At 54.3% G+C, this 12,884-nt stretch overlaps 2 long non-coding RNA genes across 5 annotated transcripts; one reads left to right on the forward strand and one right to left on the reverse strand.

Moving 5' to 3' along the window:
- Positions 1–2,465: 2,465 nt before the first annotated feature.
- Positions 2,466–4,168, forward strand: LOC309650418. The gene is made up of 2 exons (XR_014257573.1): positions 2,466–3,086; positions 3,481–4,168. It is a non-coding gene; the product is annotated as an uncharacterized lncRNA (long non-coding RNA).
- A 1,038-nt stretch (positions 4,169–5,206) lies between these two features.
- On the reverse strand, positions 5,207–12,884 carry LOC309650417. Of its 4 annotated transcripts, none has more exons than XR_014257569.1 (4): positions 12,787–12,884; positions 10,668–10,802; positions 9,683–10,138; positions 5,207–6,447 (listed from the first exon to the last, which is right to left on the reverse strand). It is a non-coding gene; the product is annotated as an uncharacterized lncRNA (long non-coding RNA). The 4 variants fall into 4 exon arrangements; XR_014257570.1 differs by lacking the exon at positions 9,683–10,138 and adding an exon at positions 11,107–11,207 and having other exon boundaries at positions 5,219–6,447; positions 12,787–12,847; XR_014257571.1 differs by lacking the exon at positions 9,683–10,138 and having other exon boundaries at positions 5,223–6,447; positions 12,787–12,878.

The following is a 12,884-nucleotide window of genomic DNA, read 5'->3' on the forward strand; positions in this document are numbered from 1 at the left end:
TGCACCCCCTTGGGGGACCAGAAAGGAGTACAAAGGAAGAGAAGTTTATCTCCTGGGAATTACAAGCTTATATTTCTCTTACTTCTTCAGAATTACGAAATTACATATATATCTTACTTCGCCGGAATTACGAAAATTATATCTATCTTACTTCTTCAGACGGTGCTGAGCACTGAGGCAGTAATTAACTGCTGCCGCGTTTTGGACTAGCGCTCTTCCGGTGGAGGAAGTGCTATTGATTTTCTTATGGGTCGCGCTGACAGGGAGTGGGTTGAATATTTGGCCATGCCTGCACGCGCGGGAACTCCCCGCCCTTTCGTGTACCGCGTCCTGGTGGCAGCTGCTGCTTCGTGGTCACTTGTTCGGCTGCGGCAGCTAGGAGACAAACGCTTCCGTGCTTGAGGAGGCTCTAGCCGTATGCGGGTGGGGGGCCCCGTAAGGTGAGCTCGGCCCCCGTAACTCCTGCCCATCGGCATGTGTTCCTGTCCCGTCCGCAAGGCAAGCAGGCGCCCTGGAGCGCCACTTTTTTTCTTGACAGGTAGCGATTAGCCGCTGGTAAGCCCCACGCACGCCACTCGGTCGAGGTTACAGCCGCTCCCACCGAAACTGAGCCCACCTTCCTCGAAGCAGCGGCTGCTCCTACGGCTTCGTCCGTTAACCGCTCCAGGCTACTGCACGCACGCGCGCTGCCGACAATCCCGTGCGGCGGCGGCGCAGCGCAGAGGTGTGGACCCAAGCGGCGGACAGGACCGAGGTCGCAGACGGGTGAGGGAGGAGTCGTGGAGACCGCTGCACTTCCCAGCAGCCACGGGTGAGAGCGATCGCTCCTCAGGCTGCGGCTTTAGTCGTGTCTTCCTGTTCCCCCACGCGCCCGCAGTGCCAGGGACGCGCGGAGGCAGTGGGCTTGTGAAACGACGTGGCACAGCTACGCAGGGGAGCCCTCGGATGCCTGAGGTAGGAGAGGGGCCAGTAAGCTACGTTGCCGACGGCAGAGCGGAGGGTAAGTGACACAGCAGAGTCTCTACCGCTGCGGTGGAAGCATCAGCTCACGCACGTGCTGGGCAGCAAGGGGCGGTGAGACTGCAGCTGTGGCGGTGGCGGCGGCGGCGGCGGCGGCGGCGGCGGCGGGAGGGAACTCAGGAAGGAAGTGACGCCAGCGCCCGCTGCCACCCTCTGTGGGAGGGGGCAATTAACCTGCCCAGCGTCACGCTGCGCCCGCGTGTAGGTCGAGTTGGAACTCACTGCCGCTTAGCGCTAGCGCGGCGCCGGGCGGCCTCAGCGGGCGCGCTCGCTCCACCGCAGTGGCAGCGCTGGGGTGTAGGTTTCAATTGAGATCGGGCTTCACAGCGGCAGGGGAGAAAGACAAGAGAAGAGAGGCCGGGGGGCGGGGGGGTGGGGGGCCTGTATTTCTCGCGCCTTATTAGGTCCACTTCCTTTTTTTTTTTTTTCTCCATTCTTCCTGTAGCACTCTGATGAGAAGGTACGTCTGCCCCCGCTGAGGAAGTGGACGGAGGTCCCTGCGGAGGAGCTGAGTCTTCTCCACAACGAAGAAAACAAAAGAAAACAACAGTACTGACCCCACACTGCCTGCGTCGAGGAAGAAATAGACTGCTGCCAGGAAAGAGGAACGCGTCTCTCAGTCTACGTCGGGCGTAGGTCGACAGAGCCTACCGCACGTTGGCAACGGGAAGAGGAGAAGGTGCTCCTACAGCCTCCTTCTGCCTCTTCCCCACCCCGCTGCCTCGGCAAGCTCTCCAGGGCTCTTGGGCTTCAGTGGAGAAAACCAGTATGCACTGCCTGGCGTGCCACCTCTGGTCAAGATTGCAGGCTCCAGGAGCCAACCCGCGTTTTCCCCTCAAACGTTTGAAGCACGGAAAAGTAGATCAGAGAACTTCCCCGGGCATCAGGCTCCCACAAGCGGGAAACCAATTGAAAAAACAGCCTCTGCACCCATGCTAAAACTTAAAAATCACAACGTGGAAGCCGGTATCTGCTTTTCACACAGTGGTTTCAGGGCGCCTGCTTGCCTTGCGGACGGGGCAGGAACGCATGCCGATGGGCAAGAGTCCCGACGGGGGCCGAGCCCACCTTACGGGGCCCCCCACCCGCATACGGCTAGAGCCTCCTTGTCAAGGACGGAAGCGTTTGTCTCCTAGCTGCCGGAGCCGAACAAGTGACCACGAAGCAGCAGCTGCCACCATGACGCGGTACACAAAGGGGCGGGCAGTTGCCGCGCGTGCAAGGCACAGCCGAAGGCTCAACCCACTTCCCTGCAGGCGAGACACATAGAAAACTCAATAGCACTTTCCTCAGCGGTGAGAGCATTCCCACAAACACAAAAGTAGTGCCCAGTGCATCGCCGGGCGGGGCCATCAAACGAGGTGAAAACCGTAATTTTGTAATCGCGCAACGCGCGTACTGAAAAAATGGACTTCTCTTCCTTTGTATTACTTTCTGGTCCCCCCAAGGGGGTGCACCGTTCCTGAAAGTACTGCAATACCAGGTCGATGCGTGGAGTGGACGGAGCAAGCTCCTATTCCAACTCCCTGCTCCAAAAATCCATTTAATATATTGTCCTCGGATAGAGGACGTATCAGATATTAAACTGATAAGAACAGATACTACACTTGATCTTAGCCAAAAGGCCGAGAAGCGATACCACCTTTCTGCCTCTGGCCGTTGCCGTCCTCCCTTCATCCCTATTCAAGCCACGGTGAGCGCCCTCATCCTCACGCCTCGTCTGACTCCTTTTGCGTCGTCCACAGTGCTATCACTAGAGACCTGTGCAGACTTTCTGTTCTCTACCTTTGTGAGGAGAAATTCTGTGTACTTGATTGTCCCGTCATTCCCGCGCCGAACAGCCATTTCTAATCTGCATGCTCCGCCTTCTGTCGCCCGAGGACGCGCGGCTACCGCGGGCGGACTCCACCCTCCCCCTCCGGACCGGCTCCTCGCGCCCGGAACCCAGGCCGGACCCGGAGCCCGCCTCCTGGCCTCCTGGCCGGTGCACGTCCTGCCGCAGACCCGAGACAGGGGCGGCAGCCGGAGAATGCGAGGGGAGCGCTGACACGGTAGCAGCTGTCACGGTTCGAGCCCCAGAAATCAAGAACTTGCTTTTGCTCACCGCTCTTCCCCCACGCACACACTGCACATTCAACAACCGTTCAATGAGTAAGAGCGCCTCCTCCACGCTTAGCCAGTGCCCGACACACGCCACGATTACGGCGGCTCGTCAGCCGCCGCCGCCACCGCCACCACCGCCACCGCCACCACCACCACACCCACCTCGCCCCTCCTTGCTCGGGGCTGCTCTGCCCGCGTCGGTGTTCTCCCGCCCGTCTTCTGCCCGACGGTTCGGGTCCCCTGGGGGGGGGGGGGCGGGGGGGGGGGGCGTCCTGAGAAGGGATGTCCTGGGTGACAGTCGTTGGAATGCAACACTGCCCGTCGCAAATCAATAACTTAGCATCTCCGTTTTCGCAGCGTGATTCACTCCCGCGGAGTTTGCTCAAATCGACGTGCACGGACTGAAGGGCCTGCGAATCGCGCCCGGCCCCCGTGCACGGCGCTCTGCGGAGGCCGGTCGCGTGCCCTTGTGCCCTCACGGTGGTGCAGGGCCGTCGCGGTCCCAGCCATCCTCACTGCAACGGAGCCTGGAAGCTCGGGAGATCACGAACGGTGACCGGAAGAGCAGGGCAGGCGTTCCCCGGCAGCGCCTCTTTCCCCAGCCTCGCCAACAACCCCACGTGGCATCAAACCTGCGAATGCTTTTTTGGTGCGGGGTGGGGAAAGGGGGAGGGGTCGATCTCATAGGTGAAAATGGTACCTCGGCGTAGTTTGGATTTGCAGTTTTCTAATCTTGGGTAAATAAGGTTGAGCGTCCTCTCCTGTTTCAGAGACGCCTTTATTTTCTCTCTGTGAGCTAACTCCTTGTTGGGGGTCTTCGGCCCTTTTCCTCCTGGATTCTCGGATGGGCTTTATCCTAAGGGCGTGGATCTGCAATTTACACATTCAGGGGACTGGCCCTTTGTCTGTAATGGAAGAGGTGACCATTTTCTCCTGTTGGATATCTGGCTTTGGCTTTACTTAAGGTGATGATTCCATTGCATCAAGGTTTCATGGAAAGTTGTTTTTATATCATCATATGTATCAATTAAAAACATATCTTTCAGATTTTGAGTCGAAAGGACTTATAATTTCCTAAATCTTCCTCTAGGTTTTCTTCTTCTTCTTCTTTTTTTAAATAAATTTATTTATTTATTTACTTTTTGGCTGCATTGCGTCTTCGTTGCTGTGCGCGGGCTTTCTCTAGTTGCACTGAGCGGGGGCTACTCTTTGTTGCGGTGCGCACGCAGGCTTCTCATTGCAGTGGCTTCTCTTGTTGTGGAGCACAGGCCCTAGGCGTGCGGGCTTCAGTAGTTGTGGCACGTGGGCTCAGTAGTTGTGGCTCGCGGGCTGTAGAGCGCAGGCTCAGTAGTTGTGGCACACGGGCTTAGTTGCTCCGCGGCATGTGGGATCTTCCCGGACCAGGACTCGAACCCGTGTCCCCTGCATTGGCAGGCGGATTCTTAACCACGGCGCCACCGGGGAAGTAAGTCCCTCAATCCATATTTCTTGAATGAATAAACCCCAATGTATACTGTTCATTGGAATCTGATCTCGTGCTGCGGGGGGGATGCCTTGGTAGGAGAGGTGTATGTCGAATGCTTCTACTAGCGCCCTCTTTGCCTTTCCACACTCTACCCCTAGGTAATCCCAAGACTGGAAAGTTCAAATAAAATGATCATCCACTGGATTAATCATGTTTTAAATTTTTCTATAATTTACGATGCTTTGACATCTTGAGGGCCTGCTGGCCTGGAAGAGACTGCCCCTCCCAGGACTAACTAATTCCTAGAAATGCAACCTGCTTGCTTTGGGAGCCTGCCGTTCACGTGCAAAGCAATCTTCCAACACCCGTATCTGCAACTGCCTCCTCTAGTTACTCTCACACTCCAGCTAGTATTTCCCCTGCCCTCTCTCACCCCAGGGCCCGGTACCTCACAACTAGAGAACAGCCCTGTAGCCCAAAGCTCACCGAATGCTATTCTAATGGTCCAATCCGAACCTTGCTCAAACTTGCCTACCCTGCTGCCTCTGCCCATTCTTCCCACCCTCCCCTCCCCTCCCCTCCCCTCCCCTCCCCAGGACGATAAAGGCCATATACTCTCCTCTCCTGCCTGCCAACCAAGCAGGCCAGGCCGAGTCCCCCATGTGGCTCGCTGCAGGGTGTGGCGTGCCCTCTTCTCTTGGGAACTGTAAGTAATAAAACTCCTTCAGTGGCACTGACCTCTCCTTGTCAGTCAGTCAGCTGTATACAGTACAACCAACCCACACACCTAAGTGAAAAGCCCATCACTTTTTTTTTTTTTTTTTTTTTTAATATAAATGTATTTATTTATTTATTTTTGGCTGCGTTGGATCTTCGTTGCTGCTCGGGGGCTTGCTCTCGTCGCAGCGAGCGGGGGTTACTGGTCGTTGCGGTGCGCGGGCTTCTCATTGCGGTGGCTTCTCTTGTTGCGGGCTCGAGGCGTGCGGGCTGCAGTAGCTGCAGCACGCAGGTTCAGTAGTTGTGGCACACGGGCTTAGTGGCTCCGGGGCCTGTGGGATCTTCCTGGACCAGGGCTCGAACCCGTGTCCCCTGCACTGGCAGGCGGATTGTTAACCACTGAGCCACCAGGGAAGCCCGGAAAGCCCATCATTTAAACCTACATTCCGGGTGGATCTTCGTGGCTCTCAGCGGGAGCTGCCCTCCCGCTCGATCCTTTTCTGCCTGTGGATATTGACATCAGGAACCATGAGGACAGGAGTAATGCTGGAGACACCAAAAGAAGCCGGGGAAAGTAGAGACGGAAGACAGAAGACTCAAGTTACTGTTTTCCTTGTGCCTTGAGGGTGGCGTGGAAACGGTCTGGGAACAGCAAGAGGAAGCTTGGATACCCCCTCCGCTCCTTTCCTAGTTTCTACAGACGGAGCAATGGGGGAGAGAGGCCCCGTGAGAAGGCTGTGGGGCAGAAACTATGCCCTCCGGAGCACGCCAAGTTTGAGCAAAAGCACAAAACTCCGCTTAGAAAGAAGGCAGAAAAGAGAAGAAATTCTTAGCCCAAGAACAGGGTTTAAAAACATGGCGGAAATGAGAGAAAAATGGAGAAAGGGACGTTCAGTTACTAAAAGGAAAAGAAACGGAGAGAAACGGCAAGGTAAATGCGAAAACAGCCACAGCACACAGAGACATGGTAGGACAGTCAGTTTCTTCTGGTCGTTGGTCTTTCTGCCAAACAGCACGATGAACCCTCCCAACGCTGAAAAATGGGAAATCGTGAGAGAGTTCTCTCTGTCCGAGCGGTTCGTCTCTCAAGCCGACCAACTACTCCTTCTGCTGCAGATACCACCTATCTCATAGGAACAAGCCTACAAGAGAAACAGACGCAGGAAGTATTTTAAAAACACTGTTGAGAATGGAAAGGTACTGGGCCACTCAGACAGAGAAAGCTTCAGCTAAAGCAGCCTATAGCGAGAGACAACACAGAGCTCTTACTTTTTGAACATCAGTTACTACCCCCGGGGGGGCATGCACCAGGCCTGGAAACACTGCAATACCAAGGCGATGCGCGGAGTGGACGGAGCAAGCTCCTACTCCAACTCCCAACTCCAAAAACCCGTTTAATATGTTGTTCTCGGGTAGAGAACGTATCAGATATTAAACTGATAAGAACAGATACTACACTTGATCTTAGCCAAAAGGCCGAGAAGCGATACCCAACCCCCTGCCATCGCTGTCACCGTCCTCCTCTCATCCATATTGGACTCAGTGTGACCCCTGTCACTGCTCACTCGAGGTCTCACTTCCTTTGCTTCGGTGACAATACTGTGGGTGGCACTACACCACACTCTCGTGCAGATTTTTTATTCTCTACATTGTAGAAGAGGAATTCTGGATCTGTTGCAGCTTCGTCGTCCTCGGGCTGAAGCGCCATTTCTGATTTGCATGCCCCGCCCCCGCCCGCCCAAGGGGGGCGTGGCTCCGGCGGGCTGACCTCATCCTCTGGGCTGCTGCGGGGGAGCTCTTCTTTGGCATCAATGCAAGCGGACACAAAAGACCGAACCGTAGGGGATTCCGGGTGGGCGGCTAGAGGGGGCTGTGGGAGGAGCCGTCGGCTGAGAGTTTTCCTGAAGACGAGGTCGCAAGACACATTCGCTAGAAACGCCCAGACTGCATATGTGTTAAATGGGCCTCCGCTTCGTAGGGTCGGGTGGGGGACTCATTCTGAGTCCGGGGAGCGGAAGATCTAGAGAGGGGCTTCCCAGGGCCGGTGGGTTCATCTCCCTGCCAGGCGGAAGGCGGATGGCCCACAGTGGGGAAGGGAGGAGGTGTGTGGATGATGGAGGGCCGGGCTGAGCAGCTGGAGGGATTCTCTCCAAGTCAAGCGCCTGCGTCCGTCGGTGCTTCTACGAATGAACCCAGATGCCGGGCTTCCTACAGAAAGCTTCCTCTGCCTGAGACCTCCTTTCCCTACACCTCCTCCTCACCTGTCTAATTCTTAACGCAGAGCCTCTGGGCTCCGCTTGGGCTTCAGCTGCCCCAGCAAGCCTTCCTCGTGGGCTCTTCCGCACCCCACCCCACCCCAGGATGATTGCGGCCCTCCTTTGTATTTCATCCCACCCCGGACTTCAAGTCCACCATTCACCACTCGTTGGGGGCAGTCCTTTATCTCCGCCACTGAAATCTGAGATCCTTGAGGGCGGCGACCCTCGTCAGCACTTAACCTCTGTATCCCAGCACTAGCCCAGTGCCCGGCCTGTAGGAGGTGCACAGGAAACGTTTGTTGAGTGAACAAAAGGTGTGCAAAACAGACTGAATCGGGGAAGCACTTAGGAGGGTCCTGGCCCGATCCAGGGGTGAAGAGGGGAAGATCTGGCCTGGGGTGGCAGGACACCAGAGAGGAGAGTGACTGCCAGGGACGCTCTGGGCATCAAGGACCGTAAATAAATTAAGGCCTCTGGCAAAGCGGGGATAAAGTTTCGCAGCGGCAACGCTTCTCTGTGGCAAAGGCTGCAGGCTGCCCAGGCAGCGTAAACCTTTTCCATCCCCCTTCCTAACAGAGCTTCACTTTAGTTGGGGAGTTTCTATTTCTTTCGCTGGATCTCAGAAGAGCTAGAAGGTATCACTGATGTAGGACTGAAACCCAGTGGGTCGTTTCACCCTGCCGCAGGGAAAGCCTGATGGCGGGGGCTGCCTGAGCCCTTCCCAGAGCCCGCCCCTCTGCCGAGCGCTCCGTGTGTATTAACTCATTTGATTCTCCCCATAACTCCACGGGGTGGGTATTAGTATTATTATCCGGGGCCAAGACTAGGTGAGGCCAGTGAGAAACTAGCCTTCGGGGCGGGGAGGTGGGGGGACATTTAAGGGAGTGCCGCCCCGAAACGCTCTTCAGCAATCAAGATAAGTACTATTTTGATACAATTCATCTTACCTGGATTCTAAGATAATCGAGAGATTTATCTTGATTACTGGGTTTTTGGTGCTCCCTGAAATTTTTTGGCCAAGACAAGCGCCTCACTCGTTTCCCTCCACTCTCATCCCCATTCTGTTGACCTGAGCTGTCACAGCCACTAGCCACTCGCAGCTGGGGAGCGCTAGGAAGGTGGTTCCTCCTAATCCATATGTGCTGTTAAGTGTAAAATACACATGGGATTGCAAAGGCTTAGTATTAAAAACTGTCAAATATCTCCGTAATTTCCGTATTAATTACGTGTTGAAGTGATATTTCAGATATCTGTTTTTGGTTTTTGTTCTATTTTTGTGGCCGCGCCGCAGCTCCCGGTAACCCCGACCAGGAATCAAACCCGGCCCCCCCCACCCCCCGCCACCCTCCCACCCCACCCCCGACCCCGACTCCTAACCACTGGACCGCCAGGGAACTGCCAAAGTATCTTGAGTTAAAGAAAACATTAAACTGAATTTCACTCGTTTCTCTTTATTTTTTAACGTGCCTAAGAATATTTAAAGTTAAGAATATTTAAAGTGTGTGAGGGAATTCCCTGGCGGCCCAGTGGTTAGGACTCGGAGCTTTCACTGCGGGGGGGGGGGGGGGGAGGCGGCGGGGCGGGGCGGGCGGCGGGGCGGGGCCCGGGTTCCATCCCTGGTCGGGGAACTGGGATCCCGCAAGCCACGCGGCGCTGTTACAGACCGAAGTGCTGCTGAGAGGCCAAGCAACTTGCCTAAGGTCACACAGCTAATGTGAAACAAAGTCAGGATTTGCATTCAAGCATCTCACTAAACACTGGGGCCTCGGTTTTTTTTTAATCGGGGATCATGATTTTTTAACTGGGGATAATGATAATGCTTCTCTGATTAGGGGACTTGTGAAGCTACGCGTGGAAATGCAAGCCCATGGGAATGTCTTGATAAGTACACTCTAGGGAAAGTCACTTCTTGCCTGTAAAACAGAAATAATTCCATTTTACAGTGCTGTCAACTATCTCCACCTACCCACCCGGAGCTATTCCTGTTTCACATCCCACTTCACCTGGTCTTATTTCTCTGCCGGCTGCCAAGTCGTTATTGACACCTATGATTGTCACGTGGCATAGTTATACACATAGATACGGACACACAGACACATAGGTATGTAGGTCTACTCACGCATATACAGATATGAGTGCTGTACTGCTTTTCACCTTGATGGTAAAGGCTTTGTTTGCTGCTCTTTCCTCAGCACCTGTGGTAGTGCTCCGTATGTACTTGGCACTCGGTGAATATTTGTTGCACGAATGGATGAAGGTCAAATGAGACAATGAGCTTGACAAGGCTCTTCAGGGCCCCCCCCCCCCCACCATCCCATGAGCCCTGTTCAGATCTGTGTGCATCGGACCACCTTCTGCTCAACTCATTTGGCTTCCCTGAGAAGGGGTGGCTGTGGTCCAAACACCCCAACCATCTGTTCATCTCTCACTGGCCTCCTCCTTGTCCTGCTTGGTGTTCTGGCCATCTGGGCCGGTGTCTTAAGTCCCCATCCTGGGTTGGAGGCGCCCTGAGGGCAGGAATGGCTTCTGGCCTGCCTCTGTTTACTCCCAGCACCTGCCCCGGGGTGTCACATCACTTACAGGTGATTTATGACAAAACAAGTAAGAATAAATATTTGCAACCCCAATCACAGAAAAAGTACTTATCTTTCTAACACATAACGAGCTCCTAGAAGTTATTATAAAAGAACAACCATTCAGTAGGGAAAAAATGGGTGAAGGCCAGGCACAGAAGTATTTTCCATGTCACAGAAAATAAAAAGTGGCTCTAAATAAATTCCCTCATCTCCCCCCCCCCCCCGCCCCGCCCCGCCCCATTCTTATCCTCCCGCCCGGGCCCGCTGGCTGCCCTGACCGGGACAGTCTGGTCAGCTTCCAGGTCAGGAGGCCAACATGAGCGTTGCATCAAGAAGTTCCAGTCCAGAGGCCAAGAAACCGTTCGTGGGGCTCAGATCTGCTCACCGACGGTTTGTTAGTGCCTCTGTGTGTGAGCCAGGCACTGCTTATGGCACATTCCTGGTCACAATCTCATTTTACCTTTACAGTACCCTGAGGAAGTGTTATCACCCCCAAGTCTCAGAGGGGAGAGAGGCTGCCTGACTCACCCACGATGCTTCCAAAGGTCTTCCAAGGGCAGAGGTCTTCCCCCGAGGCCAGGCAGCCAACGGTCCGGCACAACCCTTGGCTCATCCATTCTTCTCTCTGGCAGTGATTTGCTGAGTGCCTCTGACAAGCCAGAGCTGTTAAGAGTTTGGGGTTATAATAACAGATCTCTGTTGTAGATTTACAGGAGAACATTGAAAGTACTCATCGTCAGGGAGAATATACAGCCTTTAGGGTCACTTTCTAGTAATCGGTCCTAGGCCCTTGCTGCTCAAAGTGCGGTCTGTGACCAGCAGCATCCGCATCGCCCAGGAGCTGGTGAGAAACGCAGGATGCAGGCACCAAGTCAGACCTCCGGTCTTAGTTTGATGGGGCTGCCAGGGCTGCCAAAACAAAATGCCACAGGCTCGTGGCTTAAAGAACTGACATGTATTTTCTCACCGTGCTGGAGAGACTGGAAGTCCCCGATCAGGGTGCCAGCGTGGCAGGGTTCTGGGGAGATCCCTCTCTTGGCTTGCAGATGGCGGACTTCCCTCCCTCTCCTCACGTGTTAGAGAGAGAGAAAGAACAAGCGCGCTGGTGCCCCCACTCATTGGGGAGCTAATCCCAACAAGAGGGCCCCACCCCTCCTGACCTCTTCTTAACCTCATTGGCCCCAGAGGCCTCCCCTCCCACTAGGGCTTCAAGATACGAACTTTGGGGGCACAATTCAGTCCGTGACCCCTACTGAACAAGAATCTGCATTCCAGTAAGGGCCACAGGGGAGCCCTGTGCACATTAAAGATGGAGAAGCACTGACTTTGTAAGTCACACACACTGGAAAAGAAATGGCACTGGGTGGTCAATGTGTACATATTACTCTGTATGTTTTCTGGGGAAGACTACACTGGCTTCCTGGGCCACACTAACAGCTATGAGACATAGACGACTGTGTGTGTGCCAGTCCCTTGGCTGAGTACTTCACACATTTCATCTTGCTTAATTCTCATGATAACACCAGGAGATAAGTATCTCCATCCCCTTTTACAGAAAAAGACGTTGAAGCTGACAAGAGATGAGAGCAGTGTGCCCACGGCCTTACGGGGGTCTACGCTAAGGCCAGGCCTGCAACTGCTCTCCCACGTCAGTGATGGCGGTAAGGTGGTCCCCCCGACCAGCAACATTCTCAGCCCCTGAGAACGTGTTAGAAAGACACATTCGTGGGCCTCAGAGCCCGAGACCCACTGAATCACAAACTCCAGAAAGAGATCTCAGCACTCGGTCTCATTTACGGTTGGCGTTGTGTCTGCACGGCTGTGCGTCGGTTTTTTCCGGGCGCAGACCACTCTTTCTCTTTCACCGTGGTGAACGAAAAAAGAGCCAAACCACACAGAGACAAAAGCAGGGGGCACAGGGGACACAGTCAGCTGCGGCTCGTTGGGCTTCCTCTCCAAACAAGAAAGCAGCCGCGCCCGACGCTGCCCAGTGGGGAACTCGTGGAAAAGTTCCCAGTAAGAGTGTTTTCTCTTCCTCTTCCCCAACTAGTCGTACTTTTTTCTGAAGAAAACGCGAACACCCGTAAACCTATACACTTTGACCTACAAGAACAAAACCAACCCAAGGAACTTTGAGAACACTACTGAGAAACAAAAAAAAAAAAACAAAAACACTGAAACTCTCCAAACGTGGAAAATTTACTATCCAACCAAGCAACACGCAAAAAGCAGAAACACGGTTCTTTCTTTCTGAACTCGAGGTATTTCCCCCGGAGGGGTGCACCACTCCTGGAAACACTGCAATACCAGGTCGATGCGTGGAGCGGACGGAGCAAGCTCCTACTCCAACTCCTGGCTTCAAAAATCCGTTTAATATGTTGTTCTCGGATAGAGAACGTATCAGATATTAAACTGATAAGAACAGATACTACACTTGATCTTAGCCAAAAGGCCGAGAAGCGATACCCAGCTACCTGGCTTCACTGTCACCGTTCTCCTCTCATCCATATTGGACTCAGTGTGACCCCTGTCACTGCTCACTCGAGGTCTCACTTCCTTTGCTTCAGTGACAGTACTGTGGGTGGCACCACACCACACTCTCGTGAAGAGTTTTTATTCTCTACATCGTGGAAGAGGAATTCTGTACCTGCGGCAGCTTCGTCGTCCTCGGGCTGAAGCGCCATTTTCAATTTGCATGCCCCGCCCTTTCCGCGCGGGTAGGTGGAGCCGCGCGGGTTGATCGGC

This window comes from Balaenoptera physalus, assembly GCF_965194825.1.
Source record: "Balaenoptera physalus genome assembly, chromosome: 20".
NCBI classification, from domain to species: Eukaryota; Metazoa; Chordata; class Mammalia; order Artiodactyla; family Balaenopteridae; genus Balaenoptera; species Balaenoptera physalus.